We start from the raw sequence: 23,310 nt of genomic DNA, 5'->3' as shown, positions 1-23,310 counted from the left end.
CCAACATAGTGATGATGGATGGCCACATTACTGAGCCAACTACATGAAAACTAATGAAATTGATCATTAGGAGAATGCAGCTTTTGTGCTACACAAAATAATGCCCCGTACGTTGATGACTATTACCATCAAGTTTGTGTTGATGTGCAGAATATATTCGCCAATTGCCATTATATCTGGAACATGAGGTTACTAAATTTGCAGAATAATGTAGAGCAGAGATACATAATAGTTTTTTAATAGTAGTAAGATAAAATTTCAAAATAGATTTCTTAAAACTAAGAATAAGTAATTCATGTTAGCCCAAAACTTGAACACAAAGATGTATTCTCTTGACTTGCCTAATACATACATCTTCAGAGCATTAGATCAAACACTTAATCTGCTCATAAAAAAATTAAGAAAGTAGATGTAAAAAACACCATTTCTCATATTTTATGCAAAGCAGATCACGCATACACAAAAACATCTCTGAAAATGAAAGATGGGTTCGAGAATTTATACCTATTGTGATGAAGTAGTGATGAAGAGGCAAAATCAAGGAACTAACTTTTCGATCTTATCCATAAAACACAAATTTATCAAATTAAAAATGAAAATAAATGGCCATATACACAGGAAACATAAGCTAAACAAAATCAGTGACGGTGACTTGTTGGATTTGTCCATCAAAAACTGTTCTATCGAGTTAAAAAATAAAAGAGAAACGGTATATATCATAGAGCAATGTGTTGTAGTGAAACAAAATAAAATTTGAAAAATATATTCAGTAGTTGGGTATAAGGCTTGATTGTAGTAAAAATGTTAAAATTGATATTTGAAATTCAAAATCGAGTGATGCAATGTGAATAATAGATTTAATTTTGCTAGTAACCACTAGTTGCTATAATCACTAATAATGGGGAAGTTAACAAAATGTTCCTACAATCACGTAATGCTGTTATGCTAACCCATTTAATATGAGGTCGCTCCGAATATGGATAGTAGAGATTAAAACACCATAACTGCAATATAATTATTTATATTGATCAACCTAGAACAGAAGTGGATATATCCAAAATCCATGCCAAATATACACAGTCCATGTTTAATATATAAACATAGTGTAAAATGGGTATGGATAGATCCATGAGAAATATGGGTAATAGTACATATTTAGAATATATTGAAATAAGAGGCCTAAGTTCTTTCCGAGAGCTAGGCAGAGTATCCCGTACTCTAAATAGGTTTTGATGGTTGAAGCCAACATAGTGTTGATGAATGGCCACATTACTGAACCAAGTACATGAAAAATAATGAAATTGATCATTAGGAGAATGCAGCTTTTGTGCTACACATAATAATGCCCCGTACGTTGATGACTATTACAATCAAGTTTGTGTTGATGTGCAGAATGTATTCGCCAATCGCCATCATATCTGGAACATGAGCTAACTAAATTTGCTGAATAATGTAGAGCAAAGAAACATAATAGTTTTTTTTTTGCTAAATAACATAATAGTTTTTAATAGTAGTAAGATAAAATTTTAAAATAGATATCTTAAAACTAAGAATAAGTAATTCGTGTTAGTCCCAAAACTTTAACACAAAAATGTATTCTCTTGACTTGCCTAATACATACATATTCCGAGCATTAGATCAAACACTTAATCTGCACATAAGAAAATTTAGAAAGTAGATGTAAAAAACACCAATTCTCATATTTTATACAAAGCGGATAACGCATACAGAAAAACATATCTGGAAATGAAAAATGGGTTCGAGAATTCATACCTAGTGTGATGAAATAGCGCTGAAGAGGCATAATCAGGGAACTAACTTTTCGATCTTATCTGTAAAACACGACTTTATTGAATAAAAACCAAAAATAAATGGCCATATACACAGGAAACACATGCTAAACAAAATAAGTGATGATGATTTGATGAATTTGTCCATCAAAATATTGTTCTGTCGAGTTAAATAAACAAAAGAGAAAAGATATATATCATAGAGGAAATTGTTGCAATGAAACAAAATAAAATTTGAAAAATATATTCTCTACTTGAGGGTTAAGGCATAATTGCAGTGAAAGTGTTAAAATTGATATTTGAAATTTAAAATCGAGTGATGCAATGTGAATAATAGATTTGATTTTTCTAGTAACCACTGGTTGCTACAATCACTGATAATGGGGAAGTTAACAAAATGTTCCTACAATCATATAATGATGTTATGCTCACCCATTTGAAATGGGTGAGCTCCTAATATGGATAGTCCAGATTAAAACACGATAACTGCAATATAATTGTTTAAATAGATCAACCCAGAACAGAAGTGGATATATCCAAAATCCATGTTAAATATGGATAGTCCATGTTTAATATGTAAAAATAGTGCCAAACGGGTATGGATAGATCTATGAGAAATATGTGTAATAGTACATATTTAGAATATATTGATATAAGAGGCCTATATTTTTTTCCAAGAGATAGGAAGAGTATCTCGTACTCTAACCGGATTTTGATGCTTGAAGCCAACAGAGTGATGATGGACAGCCACATTACTGAGCCAAGTACATGAAAACTAATAAAAATGATCATTAGGAGAATGCAACTTTTGTGCTACATATAATAATGACCCGTACGGTGATGACTATTACTATCAAGTTTGTGTTGATATGCCGAATGTATTCGCCAATCGCCATCATATCTGGAACTTTAGGTTACTAAATTTTCAAAATTAAATAGAGCGGAGAAACATAATAGTTTTGTAATAGTAGTAAGATAAAATTTAAAAATAGATTTCTTAAAACTAAGAATAAGTAATTCGTGTTAGTCCTAAAACTTGAACACAAAGATGTATTCTCTTGACTTTCCTAATACATACATCTTCCGAGCATTAGATCAAACACTTAATCTGCACATAAAAAAATTAAGAAAGTAGATGTAAAAAACACCAGTTCTCATATTTTATGCAAAGCAGATCACGCATACACAAAAACATCTCTGAAAATGAAAAATGGGTTCGAGAATTTATACCTATTGTGATGAAGTAGTGATGAAGAGGCAAAATCAAGGAAATAACTTTTCGATCTTATCCATAAAACACAAATTTATCAAATTAAAAATGAAAATAAATGGCCATATACACAGGAAACATAAGCTATACAGAATCAGTAACGGTGACTTGTTGGATTTGTCCATCAAAAACTGTTCTTTCGAGTTAAAAAATAAAAGAGAAACGGTATATATCATAGAGCAATGTGTTGTAGTGAAACAAAATAAAATTTGAAAAATATATTCAGTAGTTGGGTATAAGGCTTGATTGTAGTAAAAATGTTAAAATTGATATTTGAAATTCAAAATCGAGTGATGCAATGTGAATAATAGATTTAATTTTGCTAGTAACCACTAGTTGCTATAATCACTAATAATGGGGAAGTTAACAAAATGTTCCTACAATCACGTAATGCTGTTATGCTAACCCATTTAATATGAGGTCGCTCCGAATATGGATAGTCGAGATTAAAACACCATAACTGCAATATAATTATTTATATTGATCAACCTAGAACAGAAGTGGATATATCCAAAATCCATGCCAAATATACACAGTCCATGTTTAATATATAAACATAGTGTAAAATGGGTATGGATAGATCCATGAGAAATATGGGTAATAGTACATATTTAGAATATATTGATATAAGAGGCCTAAGTTCTTTCCGAGAGCTAGGCAGAGTATCCCGTACTCTAAATAGGTTTTGATGGTTGAAGCCAACATAGTGTTGATGAATGGCCACATTACTGAACCAAGTACATGAAAAATAATGAAATTGATCATTAGGAGAATGCAGCTTTTGTGCTACACATAATAATGCCCCGTACGTTGATGACTATTACAATCAAGTTTGTGTTGATGTGCAGAACGTATTCACCAATCGCCATCATATCTGGAACATGAGCTAACTAAATTTGCTGAATAATGTAGAGCAAAGAAACATAATAGTTTTTTTTTGCTAAATAACATAATAGTTTTTAATAGTAGTAAGATAAAATTTTAAAATAGATATCTTAAAACTAAGAATAAGTAATTCGTGTTAGTCCCAAAACTTGAACACAAAAATGTATTCTCTTGACTTGCCTAATACATACATATTTCGAGCATTAGATCAAACACTTAATCTGCACATAAGAAAATTTAGAAAGTAGATGTAAAAAACACCAATTCTCGTATTTTATACAAAGCGGATAACGCATACAGAAAAACATATCTGGAAATGAAAAATGGGTTCGAGAATTCATACCTAGTATGATGAAATAGCGCTGAAGAGGCATAATCAGGGAACTAACTTTTCGATCTTATCTGTAAAACACAACTTTATTGAATAAAAACCAAAAATAAATGGCCATATACACAGGAAACACATGCTAAACAAAATAAGTGATGATGATTTGATGAATTTGTCCATCAAAATACTGTTCTATCTAGTTAAATAAACAAAAGAGAAAAGATATATTTCATAGAGGAAATTGTTGCAATGAAACAAAATAAAATTTGAAAAATATATTCTCTACTTGAGGGATAAGGCATAATTGCAGTGAAAGTGTTAAAATTGATATTTGAAATTTAAAATCGAGTGATGCAATATGAATAATAGATTTGATTTTTCTAGTAACCACTGGTTGCTACAATCACTGATAATGGGGAAGTTAACAAAATATTCCTACAATCATATAATGATGTTATGCTCACCCATTTGAAATGGGTGAGCTCCTAATATGGATAGTCCAGATTAAAACACCATAACTGCAATGTAATTGTTTAAATAGATCAACCCAGAACAGAAGTGGATATATCCAAAATCCATGTCAAATATGGATAGTCCATGTTTAATATGTAAAAATAGTGCCAAACGGGTGGAATAGATCTATGAGAAATATGTGTAATAGTACACATTTAGAATATATTGATATAAGAGGCCTATATTTTTTTCCAAGAGCTAGGAAGAGTATCTCGTACTCTAACCGGATTTTGATGCTTGAAGCCAACAGAGTGATGATGGACGGCCACATTACTGAGCCAAGTACATGAAAACTAATGAAAATGATCATTAGGAGAATGCAACTTTTGTGCTACATATAATAATGACCCGTACGGTGATGACTATTACTATCAAGTTTGTGTTGATATGTCGAATGTATTCGCCAATCGCCATCATATCTGGAATTTAGGTTACTAAATTTTCAAAATTAAATAGAGCGGAGAAACATAATAGTTTTTTAATAGTAGTGAGATAAAATTTAAAAATAGATTTCTTAACACTAAGAATAAGTAATTCGTTTTAGTCCCAAAACTTTAGCACAAAGATGTATTCTCTTGAGTTTCCTAATACATACATCTTCCGAGCATTAGATCAAACAGTTAATCTGCATACAAAAAAATTTAGAAAGAAGATGTAAAAAGCACCAATTTCCCATATTTTATACAAAGCAGATCACGCATACATAAAAACATATCTGAAAATGAAAAATGGGTTCGAGAATTCATACCTAGTGTGATGAAATAGCGTTGAAGAGGCAAAATCAAGGAACTAAATTTTCGATCATATCCATAAAACACAACTCTATCAAATAAAAAATGAAAATAAATTTCCATATACACAGGAAATATATTAGCTAAAGAAAATCAATGACGATGACTTCTTGGATTTGCCCATCAAAAATTGTTCTATCGAGTTAAAAAAAAAAGAGAAACAGTATATATCATAGAGCAAAGTGTTGCAGTGAAACAAAATAAATTTGAAAAATATATTCAGTACTTGGGGGATAAGGCATGATTGTAGTGAAAATGTTAAAATTGATATTTGAAATTCTAAATCGAGTGATGTAATATGAATAATAGAATTGACTTTTCTAGTAACCACTAATTGATAAAATCACTGATATTGGGGAAGTTAACAAAATGTTCCTATAATCACGTAATGCTGTTATGTTCACCCATTTAAAATGTGGTCGCTCCTAATATGGATAGTCCAGATTAAAATACCATAACTGCAATATAAATGTTTAAATGGATCAACCAAGAACAGAAGTGGATATATCCAAAATCCATGTCAAATATAGATAGTCCATGTTTAATATGTAAAATATTTGTAAAATAGGTATGGATAGATACATGAGAAATAAGGGTAATAGTACACATTTAGAATTTATTGATATAAAAGGCCTAAGTTCTTTCTGAGAGCTAGGCAAAGTATCATGTACTCTAATCGGATTTTGATGCTTCAAGCAACCAGAGTGATGATGGATGGCCACATTACGGAGCCAAGTACATGAAAACTAATAAAAATGATCATTAGGAGAATACAACTTTTGTGCTACATAAAATAATTATGGCTCCCTCCAAACCCAGGTCAGAAGTTTGGGGACCACACCCACACAATTTACAATAGGTTAAAGTATGTGCACAAGCCACACACACACACTTATATTACTAACGCCCAAATCCCAACCATTCAAACTTACAATTGAATATTAAACATCATTAAAAGCTTTACAAACTTAAACTCTCTCAAAAGCTGTCAGCTAGCTTAACTCGATCAACTTGGACCCCTAACTCTCGCACTGGATTGGGGATCCTCGCTACCAACAAGTTTCTTCTTTATTAGAAAAGAACATAAACAAAATCGCACAAATGAGCTAACTAGCTCAGCAAGTCATATTGACAATACTGAGAATAAACACTGGTCAAGTGAAATGTTTTGATGTGTCAAGAGAACATTGGATAATGATTCATAATTGGTATATATCATTAAGCAAAGTGTTGCATTGAAATAAAATAAAATTTTAAAAATATATTCAGTACTTGGCAGATAGGGCATGATTGTAGTAAAAATGTTAAAATTGATATATGAAATTCAAAATCGAGTGATGCAATGGTGAATAATAGATTTGATTTTGCTAGTAACCACTGGTTGCTATAATCACTGATAATGGGGAAGTTAACAAAATGTTCCTACAATCACGTAATGCAGTTATGCTCACTCATTTGAAATAGGATCGCTCCTAATATGGATAGTCCAGATTAAAACACCATAACTGCAATATAATTGTTTAAATGGATCAACCTAGAACAGAATTGGATATATCCAAAATCCATGTCAAATATACACAGTTCATGTTTAATATGTAAAAATAGTGTAAAATGAGTATGGATATATCCATGAGAAATATGGGTAATACTACACATTTAAAATATATTGATATAAGAGGCTTAAATTCTTTCCGAGAGCTAGGAAGAGTATCCCTTACTCTAACCGGATTTTGATGCTTGAAGCCAACAGAGTGATGATGAATGGCCACATTACTGAGCCAAGTACATGAAAACTAATGAAATTGATCATTAGGAGAATGCAGCTTTGTGCTACACATAATAATGACCCGTTCATTGATAACTATTACCATCAAATTTGCGTTGATGTGCTGAATGTATTCGCCAATCGCCATCACATCTGGAACATGAGGTTACTAAATTTGTAGAATAATGTAGAGCAGAGAAACATAACTGTTTTTTAATAGTAGTAAGATAAAACTTCAAAATAGATTTCTTAAAACTAAGAATAAGTAATTAATGTTAGTCCCAAAACTTGAACACAAAGATGTATTCTCTTGACTTGCCTAATACATACATCTTCTGAGCATTAGATCAAACACTTAATCTGCACATAAAAAAATTTAGAAAGTAGATGTAAAAAACACCTGTTTTTATATTTTATAAAAAGCAGATCACGCATACATAAAAACATATCTGAAAATGAAAAATGGGTTCAATAATTCATACCAGGTGTGATAAAATAGTGTTGAAGAGGCAAAATCAAGGAACTAACTTTTTGATCTTATCCATAAAACATAACTTTATCAAATTAAAAATGAAAATAAATGGCCACATGCACAGGAAACATAAGCTAAACAAAATCAGTGACAGTGACTTGTTGGATTTGTCCATCAAAAATCATTTTATCGAGTTAAAAAACAAAAGAGAAATGGTATATACCATAGAGCAAATGTGTTGCAGTGAAACAAAATAAAATTTGAAAAATATATTCAGTACTTAGGGGATAAGGCATGATTGTAGTAAAAATGTTAAAATTGATATTTGAAATTCAAAATCAAGTGATGCAATGTGAATAATAGATTTGATTTTGCTAGTAACCACTAGTTGCTACAATCACTGATAATGGGGAAGTTAACACAATGTTCCTACAATCACGTAATGTTGTTATGCTCACTCATTTGAAATAGGATCGCTCCTAATATGGATAGTCCAAATTAAAACACCATAACTGCAATATAATTGTTTAAATGGATCAACCTAGAACAGAAGTGGATATATCCAAAATCCATGTCAAATATACACAGTCCATGTTTAATATGTAAAAATAGTGTAAAATGAGTATGGATAGATCTATGAGAAATATGGGTAATAGTACACATTTAGAATATACTGATATAAGAGGCCTAAGTTCTTTCCGAGAGCTAGGCAGAGTATCCCGTACTCTAAACAAATTTTGATGCTTGAAGCCAACATAGTGATGATGGATGGCCACATTACTGAGCCAAGTACATGAAAACTAATGAAATTGATCATTAGGAGAATGCAGCTTTTGTGCTACACATAATAATGCCCAGTACGTTGATGACTGTTACCATCAAGTTTGTGTTGATGTGCATAATATATTCGCCAATTGTCATTATATCTGGAACATGAGGTTACTAAATTTGCATAATAATGTAGAGCAGAGATACATAATTATTTTTTAATAGTAGTAAGATAAAATTTCAAAATAGATTTCTTAAAACTAAGAATAAGTAATTCGTGTTAGTCCCAAAAGTTGAACACAAAGATCTATTCTCTTGACTTGCCTAATACATACATCTTCCGAGCATTAGATCAAACACTTAATCTACACATAAAAAAATTAAGAAAGTAGATGTAAAAAATACCAGTTCTCATATTTTATGCAAACCAGATCACGCATACAAAAAAACATCTCTGAAAATGAAAAATGGGTTCGAGAATTCATACCTAGTGCAATGAAATAGTGATGAAGAGGCAAAATCAAGGAACTAACTTTTCGATCTTATCCATAAAAAACAACTTTATCGAATTAAAAATGAAAATAAATGGCCATATACACAGGAAACATAAGCTAAACAAAATCAGTGACGGTGACTTGTTGGATTTGTCCATCAAAAACTGTTCTATCGAGTTAAAAAAAATAAAAGAAAAATGACGTATATCATAGAGCAAAGTGTTGCAGTGAAACAAAATAAAATTTGTAAAATATATTCAGTACTTGGGAGATAGGACATGATTGTAGTGAAAATGTTAAAATTGATATTTGAAATTCAAAATCAAGTGATGCAATGTGAATAATAGGTTTGACTTTTCTAGTAACCATTGGTTGCTACAATCACTGATAATGGGGAAGTTAACAAAATTCTGTGTTCGGGGGGGGAGTTATTGTCTATCGTTGGCCTGTCTCAGTCCCAGTGTGGCTGATCATCCTCTCGGACCAGCTACTGATCATCGCCTTGTTAAGCTATTGCCTCACCAACTAGCTTATCAGACGCGAGCCCCTCCTCGGGCGGATTTTCCTACAATCATGTAATGTTGTTATGCTCACCCTTTTGAAATGTGGTCCCTCCTAATATGGATAGTCAAGATTAAAACACCATAACTGGAATATAATTGTTTAAATGGATCAACCTAGAACAAAAGTGGATATATCCAAAATCCATGTCAAATATAGATAGTCCATGTTTAATATGTAAAACTAGTGTAAAACGGGTATGTATAGATCCATGAGAAATATTGATATAAGAGGCCTAAGTTCTTTCAGAGAGCTAGGCAGAGTATCCCGTATTCTAACCGGATTTTGATGCTTGAAGCCAACAGAGTGATGATGGACGGCCACATTACTGAGCCAAGTACATGAAAACTAATGAAAATGATCATTAGGAGAATGCAACTTTTGTGCTACATATAATAATGACCCGTACGGTGATGACTATTACTATCAAGTTTGTGATGATATGCAGAATGTATATGCCAATCGCCATCATATCTGGAACTTTAGGTTACTAAATTTCCAAAATAATATAGAGCGGAGAAACATAATAGTTTTTTAATAGTAGTAAGAAAAAATTTAAAAATAGATTTCTTAAAACTAAGAATAAGTAATTCGTTTTGGTCCCAAAACTTGAACACAAAGATGTATTCTCTTGACTTCCCTAATACATACATCTTCCGAGCATTAGATCAAACAGTTAATCTGCACATAAAAAAATTTAGAAAGAAGATGTAAAAAGCACCAATTTCCCATATTTTATATAAAGCAGATCACGCATACACAAAAACATATCTGAAAATGAAAAATTGGTTCGAGAATTCATACCTAGTGTGATGAAATAGCGCTGAAGAGGCAAAATCAAGGAACTAAATTTTCGATCATATCCATAAAACACAACTCTATCAAATAAAAAATGAAAATAAATTTCCATATACACAGGAAGTATAAGCTAAAGAAAATCAGTGACGATGACTTATTGGATTTGCCCTTCAAAAATTGTTATATCGAGTTAAAAAACAAAAGAAAAACAATATATATCATAGAGCAAAGTGTTGCAGCGAAACAAAATAAATTTGAAAAATATATTCAGTACATCGGGGATAAGGCATGATTGTAGTGAAAATGTTAAAATTGATATTTGAAATTCAAAATCGAGTGATGTAATGTGAATAATAGAATCGACTTCTCTAGTAACCACTAATTGCTACAATCACAGATAATGGGGAAGTTAAAAAATGTTCCTATAATCACGTAATGCTGTTATGTTCACCCATTTGAAATGTGGTCGCTCCTAATATGGATAGTCCACATTAAAACACCATAACTGCAATATAAATGTTTAAATGGATCAACCAAGAACAGAAGTGGATATATCCAAAATCCATGTCAAATATAGATAGTCCATGTTTAATATATAAAATATTTGTAAAACGGGTATGGATAGATACATGAGAAATAAGGGTAATAGTACATATTTAGAATTTATTGATTAAGAGGCCTAAGTTATTTCCGAGAGCTAGGCAAAGTATCCTGTATTCTAACCGGAATTTGATGCTTGAAGCCAACAGAGTGATGATGGATGGCTTTATTACGGAGCCAAGTACATGAAAACTAATAAAAATGATCATTAGGAGAATGCAGCTTTTGTGCTACATATAATAATTATGGCACCCTCCAAACCCAGGTCAGAAGTTTGGGGACCACACACACACAACTTACAACAGGTTAAAATATGTACACAAGCCACACACACACACTTATATTACAAATGCCCAAATCCCCACCATTCAAACTTACAACTGAATATTAAACATCATTACAAACTTTACAAACTTAAACTATCTCAAAAGCTGTCAGCTAGCTTAACTCGATCAACCTGGACCCCTAGCTCTCGCACTGGATTGGGGATCCTCGCTACCAACAGGTTTCTTCTTAATTGGAAAAGAACATAAATGAAATTGCACAAATGAGCTAACTAGCTCAGTAAGTCACATTGACAATACTGAGAATAAAAAATAAAAGTGAAATATTTTGAGGTGTAAAGAAAAAAATGGATAATGATTCATAATTGGATATTAAATTTTCATTTAAAAAAAAGGTTAGGCTGCCGATCATTCATGCGCTAACCCCGAGTAAGGCACATAGCTCTGCTCTATTTACTGGATCCAAGGCACACAGCCCTAACTTGACCATGAATCTGGTCTGACCACGAATCTGGTCCACAATTTTTATAAAACAATCCAATTATATCATAATAACAGAATAAATAATGTAAAGCAATAATCAGAATCATAAGCAATATTGAATGTCCAATAATGAGATGGTTGCAATCTTCACAAAAGGAATATGGCTATCAAGTGGTGAAAGAACTGGATATCAAAAGAATCAAAGTTCCAAGGTTACAAGAATTTGATCTTTCAATGCATAAGGTACAATGGTTTGCGTATATAAGCAATCTTGGTTCAGTGTTTGGTATTGAGTTTGTATATATTTGTGGAATAGTATCGTATCTCAGTGGTTTGTATTCGGGTAATCAACATCAATGGTTTAGAAAGAATAAGGCTTACGGCTCAAAGATCAATAACTGGAATCAAGGTTTAGAGTTCAGTTCTTCAAAGCAATTGTTATATAAAATAGGACTATCAATTATCTACAATATATCTCGAGAAAGTTCAGAACACTTGCCTGGTACTAGCTTGCTATACTTCACTAATTTCCAATCACAATCTTCTACTCCTCGACTACCTGTATCCCTTTCCTACGCCTTGCCTCTTCTATCTACCCTTCGTTTTACCCAAATCTGACTAACGGATTGAAAGTTATGCTAGAAACAAGTAAACACCGAACATATAGATCAATAGTCCAATAAACAAGTCATGTATAACACATAGCACATCAAACAACTAATGAAATTCCATTTGTAAAGAGGTCTCGGGTCATAAACACTCTTTTAGGTATTTAATATGATTTTTAAAATATTTTTCGGAGTCAAAACGGGTTATTGGATCAATTTCGGCTGATAAACAGAGTCTGATTACTCAAATCTGACTCTAAAATAATTTTATATTAATTAATATTTTAAAGCTCGAAACTATTTTTCAGGATTTTTAAATTATTTTAAAATAAATAAATCCAATAAAATAACCAATTAATAAATAATTAAACTAATTAATTAATTAATATTTAAATTACTTGATCAATTAATCAGTTAATTATTAATTAAAATTAATTAATGAAGTAATTTAGATTTATTTTTGAATTAAAAAAAATTGAAATTAAAATAAATGATTTTTGGAATTTTAGAAAATAAAAATCAATTTTGGAAATGAATTTATAAAAGAAATCCGATTTTTAAAAGTTTCTGAAATAGAAATCAAGTTTTTTTGCAAAGTTTTAAAACCATGGGGGACTAAACGGTAAAAACAAGAATTAGGAATTGGGTTTACAAAAATTTGGATCAAAACCGGGTCAAACCGGGTTGGATTTCGGGTCGCCAAGAACAAAAACGGGTTCTTCATGAACCCAGAATCCGGCGACCGGAAAACAACTCCGGTGAGCCCCGATCTGAGCAAAAAAAACATGGTTTCGCATGATTCAGATGAGGTTTTCATTCCAAATCACTCCCAGAGTTCAAATCAAGCAACAATCGAACCAAACAATAGCTGGAAATAGAAATCCGACCAAAACTCCCAAGAACACCGACGAACTTTCAAATCAAAACCATGGTCACTACGAGCAACGTCGATTAGCAAGCTATATATGAATCGATTGCAAATTTTAAGTGGAACAAAACCCACCCCTCTAGAACGTCTACAAATCCCTATATAAGAAACCCCCAAATTAAATCAAGAACATTCAAACGAGTATAAACCCTAATTATAAAATTCGAGAATCAAACCCTAATTTAAACATGTTATTGAACTCCAAATTGATCATATGATATACCAAAATCATCAGGAAAAGAAGAGCTATAACATGAAATCATCAAATCATATAAACAGTTACTCGAACTCAAAACCCAAATTTTTATTCCAAGAAATTCGAATATAAATCAGTTTATAGGAAATTAACCTTTGATTCTACAGTGATTCTGATGGATGAATCTGAAAGTACAAATCATTAGCTTCGTTTTGAGTATATGCACGCCAAAATCCGATATCGATAACACCTCCAAATTTGAGTTGGAATACGAAGAACGAAATATAAATATAGTATTTTCTCTGTTTTATAAAGATTTTACTGGTTTGCAAATGATTTTCGGTACGGAAATAATTACGGTAAGGGCTATTTATATTTACGGAAAAATAGTATCCCGTTGGATCATTCCGGATATAAAATGGTACATTTATTTATAAAAACAGATCCAAACTGTACCGGTTTTGGGATAATTATCCAAATCTGTATAATTTGTACTGCGATCTTGGTCTCAGCACCTGGTTACACGTATTACGAGGTGATAATTATAATAGTTTAATAAAAATATCCCATTTATCGAAAATAAGAGTTTTATTGATTTACCGAAATGAATTTTGTATCGAAAATATTGCGCCGGGACCCGCACAGAACAAATCGTACGCCGGATCGAAAAAGTCAAAATATGGAAAATGCTTAGAATATTGCAATTAGGTTAGGAAGGAGTTCTCGGAAGAGTTTCGGGTTATAAAAACGTTAAAACGGGTGAAGTCAGCTGGTTCCCGATTATATAAAATAGTTTATAAATACTAGGAAAATGAATGTATTAAATCCATAAATATCCTATAAAATCACAAATCAACATAAAAATAAATAGGAAGATACGACAATTATTTATATTTTATTTTGGACATATAAAAATGAAAATACTCAAATTATATCAATTTTAAACATCCAAACACGTATACCACTTAACACATAATTCACAGAATAAATACTGAACATGCATAATATTTATTTATTTTCAAAAATAATTACACGATATATCCCAGATATTACATCCTTCCCCCCTTAAAAGGATTCTGTCCTCAGAATCTCCTAAGAAAACAAATGAGGGTACTTTTCTCTCATATCACTTTCTAACTCTCAAGTTAATTCTTCAACCTTTGGGTTTCTCTACAATACTCTTACTAATTGTACTACTTTATTTCATAATACTTTCTCCCTTTCTTCTAGAATCTCTATCGGACTCTCTATATATGACAAATCTGCTTTAAGTTCTATCGGCTCGTATTCGATTACATGCCTGGAGTCTGGATTATACTTCTTAAGCATCGATACGTAAAAAACATTATGAATGTGCTCCATATGCGAGGTTAACGCCAACTCGTAAGCTACTTTTCCAACACGCTTTAGAATCTCAAAAGGTTCGACATATCTAGGGCTCAGTTTTCCTTTCTTCCCAAATCTTGTCAATCCCTTCCACGGCGATACTTTTAGCAATATCGGATTTCCGTCTTCGAATTCCATATCTTTCCTTGATTGGTCTGCGTACTTCCTTTGACAGTCTTGTGCTACTATTAATCTCTTCTGAATAACTTCAACAACTTCCTTTGTCTATTGCACCAATTCAGGCCCAAGTATTTTCCGTTCTCCTACTTCATCCCAATATACGGGAGATCGACATTTGCGTCCATAAAGAGCTTCATAGGGTGGCATCTCAATACTGGCATGATAACTGTTGTTGTAAGCAAATTCTACCAACGGTAAATGCTCGTCCCAATTTCCTTTAAAATCAATAATATGCAGTGAAAATGTTAAAATTGATATTTGAAATTCAAAATCGAGTGATGCAATGTGAATAATAAATTTTAATTTTTTAGTAACCCACGGTTGTTACAATCACAAATAATGGGGAAGTTAACAAAATGTTCCTACAATCACGTAATGCAGTTATGCTCACCCATTTGAAATGGGGTCGCTCCTAATATGGATAGTCCAGATTAAAACACCATAACTGTAATATAATTGTTTGAATGGATCCGCCCAGAATAGAAGTGGATATATCTAAAATCCATGTCAAATATGGATATTCCATGTTTATTATGTAAAAGTACTATAAAATAGGTATGGATAGATCCATGAGAAATATGGGTAATAGTACACATTTAGAATATGTTGACATAAGAGGATTAAATTCTTTCCGAGAGCTAGCAAGAGTATCCCGTACTCTAACCGGATTTTGATGCTTGAAGCCAACAGAGTGATGATGGATGGCCACATTACTGAGCCAAGTACATGAAAACTAATGAAATTGATTATTAGGAGAATGCAGCTTTGTGCTACTCATAATAATGACCCGTATGTTGATGACTGTTACCATCAAGTTTGTGTTGATGTGCAGAATGTATTCGCCAAACACCATCATATCTGGAACATGAGGTTACTAAATTTGCAGAATAATGTAGAGCAGAGAAACATAATAGTTTTTTAATAGTAGTAAGATAAAATTTCAAAATAAATTTCTTAAAACTAAGAATAAGTAATTTGTGTTAGTCCCAAAACTTGGACACGGAGATGTATTCTCTTGACTTGTTTAATATATACATCTTCAGAGCATTAGATTAAAAATAGTGCCAAACGGGTATGGATTGATCTATGAGAAATATGTGTAATAGTACACATTTAGAATATATTGATATAAAAGGCCTATATTTTTTCCAAGAGCTAGGAAGAGTATCCCGTACTCTAACCGGATTTTGATGGTTGAAGCCAATAGAGTGATGATGGATGGCCACATTACTGAGCTAAGTACATAAAGACTAATGAACCATACGTTGATGACTATTACCATCAAGTTTTTGTTGATGTGCAGAATGTATTCATAAATCGCCATCATATCTGGAACATGAGGTTACTAAATTTGCTGAATAATGTGGAGCAGAGAAACATAATAGTTTTTTAATAGTAGTAAGGTAAAATTTCAAAAAAGATTTCCTAAAACTAAGAATAAGTAATTCATGTTAGTCCCAAAACTTGAACACAAAGATGTATTCTCTTGACTTGCCTAATACATACATCTTCTGAGCATTAGATCAAACACTTAATCTGCACATAAAAAATTTAGAAAGAAGATGTAAAAAACACCAATTCTCATATTTTGTAGAAAGCAGATCACGCATACACAAAAATATATCTAAAAATGAAAAATAGGTTTGAGAATTCATACCTAGTGTGATGAAATAGCGCTGAAGAGGCAAAATCAAGGAACTAACTTTTCAATCTTATTCATAAAACACAACTCTATCGAATAAAAAATGAAAATAAATGGCCATATACACAGGAAATATAAGTTAAACAAAACCAGTGACGATGACTTATTGGATTTTTCCATCAAAAACTGTTCTATCGAGTTAAAAAAAATAAAAGAAAAATGACGTATATCATAGAGCAAAGTGTTGCAGTGAAACAAAATAAAATTTGTAAAATATATTCAGTACTTGAGAGATAGGACATGATTGTAGTGAAAATGTTAAAATTGATATTTGAAATTCAAAATCAAGTGATGCAATGTGAATAATAGGTTTGACTTTTCTAGTAACCATTAGTTGCTACAATCACTGATAATGGGGAAGTTAACAAAATGTTCCTACAATCATGTAATGTTGTTATGCTCACCCTTTTGAAATGTGGTCACTCCTAATATGGATAGTCAAGATTAAAACACCATAACTGGAATATAATTGTTTAAATGGATCAACCTAGAACAAAAGTGGATATATCCAAAATCCATGTCAAATATAGATAGTCCATGTTTAATATGTAAAACTAGTGTAAAACGGGTATGTATAGATCCATGAGAAATATTCATATAAGAGGCCTAAGTTCTTTCAGAGAGCTAGGCAGAGTATCCCGTATTATAACCGGATTTTGATGCTTGAAGCCAACAGAGTGATGATGGACGGCCACATTACTGAGCCAAGTACATGAAAACTAATGAAAATGATCATTAGGAGAATGCAACTTTTGTGCTACATATAATAATGACCCGTACGATGATGACTATTACTATCAAGTTTGTGATGATATGCAGAATGTATTCGTCAATCGCCATCATATCTGGAACTTTAGGTTACTAAATTTCCAAAATAATATAGAGCGGAGAAACATAATAGTTTTTTAATAGTAGTAAGATAAAATTTAAAAATAGATTTCTTAAAACTAAGAATAAGTAATTCGTTTTAGTCCCAAAACTTGAACACAAAGATGTATTCTCTTGACTTCCCTAATACATACATCTTCTGAGCATTAGATCAAACAGTTAATCTGCACATAAAAAAATTTAGAAAGAAGATGTAAAAAGCACCAATTTCCCATATTTTATACAAAGCAGATCACGCATACACAAAAACATATCTGAAAATGAAAAATTGGTTCGAGAATTCATACCTAGTGTGATGAAATAGCGCTGAAGAGGCAAAATCAAGGAACTAAATTTTCGATCATATCCATAAAACACAACTCTATCAAATAAAAAATGAAAATAAATTTCCATATACACAGGAAGTATAAGCTAAAGAAAATCAGTGACGATGACTTATTGGATTTACCCATCAAAAATTGTTATATCGAGTTAAAAAACAAAAGAGAAACAGTATATATCATAGAGCAAAGTGTTGCAGTGAAACAAAATAAATTTAAAAAATATATTCAGTACCTCGGGGATAAGGCATGATTTTAGTGAAAATGTTAAAATTGATATTTGAAATTCAAAATCGAGTGATGTAATGTGAATAATAGAATCACAGATAATGGGGAAGTTAAAAAAATGTTCCTATAATCACGTAATGCTGTTATGTTCACCCATTTGAAATGTGGTCGCTCCTAATATGGATAGTCCAGATTAAAACACCATAACTGTAATATAAATGTTTAAATGGATCAACCAAGAACAGAAGTGGATATATCCAAAATCCATGTCAAATATAGATAGTCCATGTTTAATATATAAAATATTTCTAAAACGGGTATGGATAGATACATGAGAAATAAGGGTAATAGTACACATTTAAAATTTATTGATATAAGAGGCCTAAGTTCTTTCCGAGACCTAGGCAAAGTATCATGTACTCTAACCGGATTTTGATGCTTGAAGCCAACAGAGTGATGATGGATGGCCACATTACGGAGACAAGTACATGAAAACTAATAAAAATGATCATTAGGAGAATGCAGCTTTTGTGCTACATATAATAATTATGGCGCCCTCCAAACCCAGGTCAGAAGTTTGGGGACCACACACACACAACTTACAACAGGTTAAAATATGTACACAAGCCACACACACACACTTAAATTACAAACGCCCAAATCCCCACCATTCAAACTTACAACTGAATATTAAACATCATTACAAACTTTACAAACTTAAACTATCTCCAAAGCTGTTAGCTAGCTTAACTCGATCAACCTGGACCCCTAGCTCTCGTACTGGATTGGGGATCCTCGCTACCAACAGGTTTCTTCTTAATTGGAAAAGAACATAAATAAAATTGCACAAATGAGCTAACTAGCTCAGTAAGTCACATTGACAATACTGAGAATAAAAAATAATCAAGTGAAATATTTTGAGGTGTAAAGAAAAAAATGGATAATAATTCATAATTGGATATTAAATTTTCATTTAAAAAAAAGGTTAGGCTGCGGATCATTCATGCACTAACCCCGAGCAAGGCACATAGCTCTACTCTAATTACTGGATCCAAGGCACACAGCCCTAACTTGACCATGAATCTGGTCTGACCACGAATCTGGTCCACAATTTTTATAAAACAATCCAATTCTATCATAATAACAGAATAAATAATGTAAAGCAATAATCAGAATCATAAGCAATATTGAATGTCCAATAATGAGATGGTTGCAATCTTCACAAAAGGAATATGGCTATCGAGTGGTGAAAGAACTGGATAACAAAAGAATCAAAGTTTCAAGGTTACAAGGATTTGATCTTTCAATGCATAAGGTACAATGGTTTGCGTATATAAGCAATCTTGGTTCAGTGTTTGGTATTGAGTTTGTATGTATTTGTGGAGTAGTATCGTATCTCAGTGGTTTGTATTCGGGTAATCAACATCAATGGTTTAGAAAGAATAAGGCTTACGGCTCAAAGATCAATAACTAGAATCAAGGTTTAGAGTTCAGTTCTTCAAAGCACTTGTTATATAAAATAGGACTATCAATTATCTACAATATATCTCGAGAAAGTTCAGAACACTTGCCTGGTACTAGCTTGCTATACTTCACTAATTTCCAATCACAATCTCCTACTCCTCGACTACCTGTATCCCTTTCCTACGCCTTGCCTCTTCTATCTACCCTTCGTTTTACCCAAATCCGACTAACGGATTGAAAGTTATGCTAGAAACAAGTAAACACCAATATAGATCAATAGTCCAACAAACAAGTCATGTATAACACATAGCACATCAAACAACTAATGAAATTCCATTTATAAAGAGGTCTCGGGTCATAAACACTCTTTTAGGTATTTAATATGATTTTTAAAACATTTTTCGGAGTCAAAACGGGTTATTGGATCAATTTCGGCTGATAAACAGAGTCTGATTACTCAAATCTGACTCTAAAATAATTTTATATTAACCTTTGGGTTTCTCCACAATACTCTTACTAACTGTACTACTTTATTTCATAATACTTTCTCCTTTTCTTCTAGAATCTCTATCGGACTCTCTACATATGACAAATCTGCTTTAAGTTCTATCAGCTCGTATTCGATTACATGCCTGGAGTCTGGATTATACTTCTTAAGCATCGATACGTGAAAAAGATTGTGAATGTGCTCCATGTGCGGGGGTAACGCCAACTCGTAAGCTACTTTTCCAACATGCTTTAGAATCTCAAAAGGTTCGACATATCTAGGGCTCAGTTTTCCTTACTTCCCAAATCTTGTCAATCCCTTCCACGGCGATACTTTTAGCAATATCGGATTTCCGTCTTCGAATTCCATATCTTTCCTTGATTGGTCTGCGTACTTCCTTTGACGGTCTTGTGCTGCTATTAATCTCTTCTGAATAACTTCAACAACTTCCTTTGTCTGTTGCATCAATTCAGGCCCAAGTATTTTGCGTTCTCCTACTTCATCCTAATATACGGGAGATCGACATTTGCGTCCATAAAGAGCTTCAAAGGTGGCATCACATGTTAGCCAAAGTTTGGTTATTTACATTCATTCTCTGTCATACAATAAGTTTTAATGTCTCAGCATAATTGTTGCACTCATGTCAGTTTTTAAGAGGATTGGTGACATATTTGTTTCATGGTATGCAAACTTTTCAAAACCTTTATCAGTTTTAAACTAATGCCCAGCCAGTGAGAGACACTCGAGAGAAGTAGATACAACTTTGGATGGAGCAGAATACATTGTGCACCTTAATGGAAATTAGGAACTAGTTTTTTTTTTTTTTATACCAAGAACACGAAGAACAACCTTATGAAACCCAGAAAAATTAAACAAAATCAAGCCAAAAATGAAACACCTTTATAGATCTAGACAAAAACCGTAAATAAATCATGACACCCAAACTCAAAACAGCAAAGACTAACAAATCTTAGTTCAAAACCGAAAAATACAAAAAGATCGGAGCATGCAAAAGTTTGGGTAAAAGCACAAAAAATCGAAAATAAAAAGGTAAGAAGAAAGGGCTTACAGATTGGTCGAAGACGAAAGCAAGGAAAGACCGAACATCGATGAAAAATCGAGCAGCAAAAAGCCCAAAGCTCCGAAGGAATCCAAGGAAATTCAGAGAGAAAAGAGAAAGAAGAAGTGCCTTTTGGTTTTGGGAGAGAATAAAAAAGAAAATGAAAGGGGGAGGCAGCATTTTATAGATACATGGAATAACTCCCCTGCCACGTGGCGTCCACACACTGGTTCACCCAACAGTTACAAAAAAACTTTTTGTGTATCTATATATTTATATATACACATTAAACCGCATTAAACCCCATAATCATTATGGGGCGATATTCTAGGAAAACTACTGAAAGAATTCAAATTCTTGGGGGGAAAAACAAAAAACGTTACAAATTCCACAATCTGCGCATAATCTGCATCCTCATACCCGGATCGTGGAGACCTACCCAGAAAAAACGAATCCGGATCTAGGAGACTTCAAAAGTTCAGGAAATTTTTTCCAAGGCAACATTAATCCTTCTGCCTTAATCCGGATTGGTCTCTACTACACCAGATCCGGATTGGGGGGCAACCAGGAGCAGAAATTTTTCTAGAGCATCGACTCTCCCACCTTAATCCGGATTGGTATCTACTACACCAGATCCGGATTGGGGGGCAACCAGGAGCAGAAATTTTTCTAGAGCATCAACTCTCCTACCTTAATCGGGATTGGTATCTACTACACCAGATCCGGATTGGGGGCAACCAGGAGCGGAAATTTTTCTAAAGCATCGACTCTCCCACCTTAATCCGTATTGGTATCTACTACACCAGATTCGGATTGGGGGGCAACCAGGAGCAGAAATTTCTTCTAAAGCAGCCAAATTTTACTACCTTAATCCGGATCTATCCACTCAACACCAGACCCGAATTGGAGGCCAACAGATTGACATAATTTTTCTCCTAAGGCAACAGCTATGTGATTCTACTCTACTCCCTCATACAGAAAATCTGCATAAGGGAGTGGGGGGCAAATGATAGGGTATAAGAGACCCGGCTAGGATTCAACCTGGATCTAAAGGATATCAGGCTCGATCGATGGACCAAGACCCCCCTCTCCCAGAACAAGCAAGTGGAGAGACCAGGCCCGGGGCCATCCCATGACCTGGATCCGGATCCAACCCGGGACCTGGATCATCTGCCTACCTGGATCCGAATCAGGGCCAAGATCACCATGAGGGGGGTCCCTCCAAGCACATGCACATTCCACAACCCGTCAAGGAAGGGTACGTGGGCACGTGACGATGACAACTATCAACAACCAACATATCAGACAAACACGACGCATGTCAGAAGGCCGTTAGGACACCCTTAAGGTGGTCCTCCCTTGGACACGTGTAAGCAATCCATCCAAGCCAGGCGTCCTCCACCCCTAACGAACCAACGGCCCTGATCTACAGGTAACGACCCCTAAACCCTACCCTTGGGCTATATATACCCCCAAAGATGAAGGGTTTAGGGGTTAGAAAAATATTCACACTTTTGCACAATCACTCTCTCACACTCATATACACACAACAACCTTTCTATTACATACATAAATCTTCGTCTTCTCCAAAACCCTATTCTCATTCTTACACCGGAGGCGCTGTGGGAGCCAAACCCCCCTTCCGGTATTGTTTTGCAGATACCCAACCAACAGCTACACCTTATTCATACCCAGAAGGTCCAGGAACGGCATCGGACGGAGCCGCCCACTCATCGGAGTTATCAATGTTTATCAATCAATCATATGTATATGTAATAAGTGTTTGTTCTTGATACACTCGTACGATGATGCTCTGAACTGAATATTAAACCCACTTGGCCCTGAACTGATGCTTTTATACCGTATCACATGTGTGCCTTTTTTTGGATGATACTTTTTGAAATTAAAATATTCGAAAATCGAAATTATTTAAAAATTTATCGAAGTTGTATGCTGTAATTTTTAAATAGGTTAATAATATTTAATATCTTAATTTAATTTTTAATAAAAATACTATTTAAAAAAAATTATAGCGATAAATCAAATTTTTATAATTAAATA

General features: G+C 33.1%; 1 long non-coding RNA gene across 1 annotated transcript; it reads right to left on the bottom strand.

Annotated features, from left to right (window-relative positions):
* Nucleotides 1-1,200: 1,200 nt before the first annotated feature.
* On the bottom strand, nucleotides 1,201-4,377 carry LOC141723725 (uncharacterized). Its single transcript, XR_012576346.1, has 3 exons — nucleotides 4,289-4,377; nucleotides 1,774-1,832; nucleotides 1,201-1,418 (listed from the first exon to the last, which is right to left on the bottom strand). It is a non-coding gene; the product is annotated as an uncharacterized LOC141723725 (long non-coding RNA).
* Nucleotides 4,378-23,310: the final 18,933 nt, after the last annotated feature.

Source organism: Apium graveolens, chromosome 1, assembly GCF_009905375.1.
Source record: "Apium graveolens cultivar Ventura chromosome 1, ASM990537v1, whole genome shotgun sequence".
Lineage (NCBI taxonomy): Eukaryota > Viridiplantae > Streptophyta > Magnoliopsida > Apiales > Apiaceae > Apium > Apium graveolens.
This window is presented reverse-complemented; position numbering and strand designations above follow the sequence as displayed.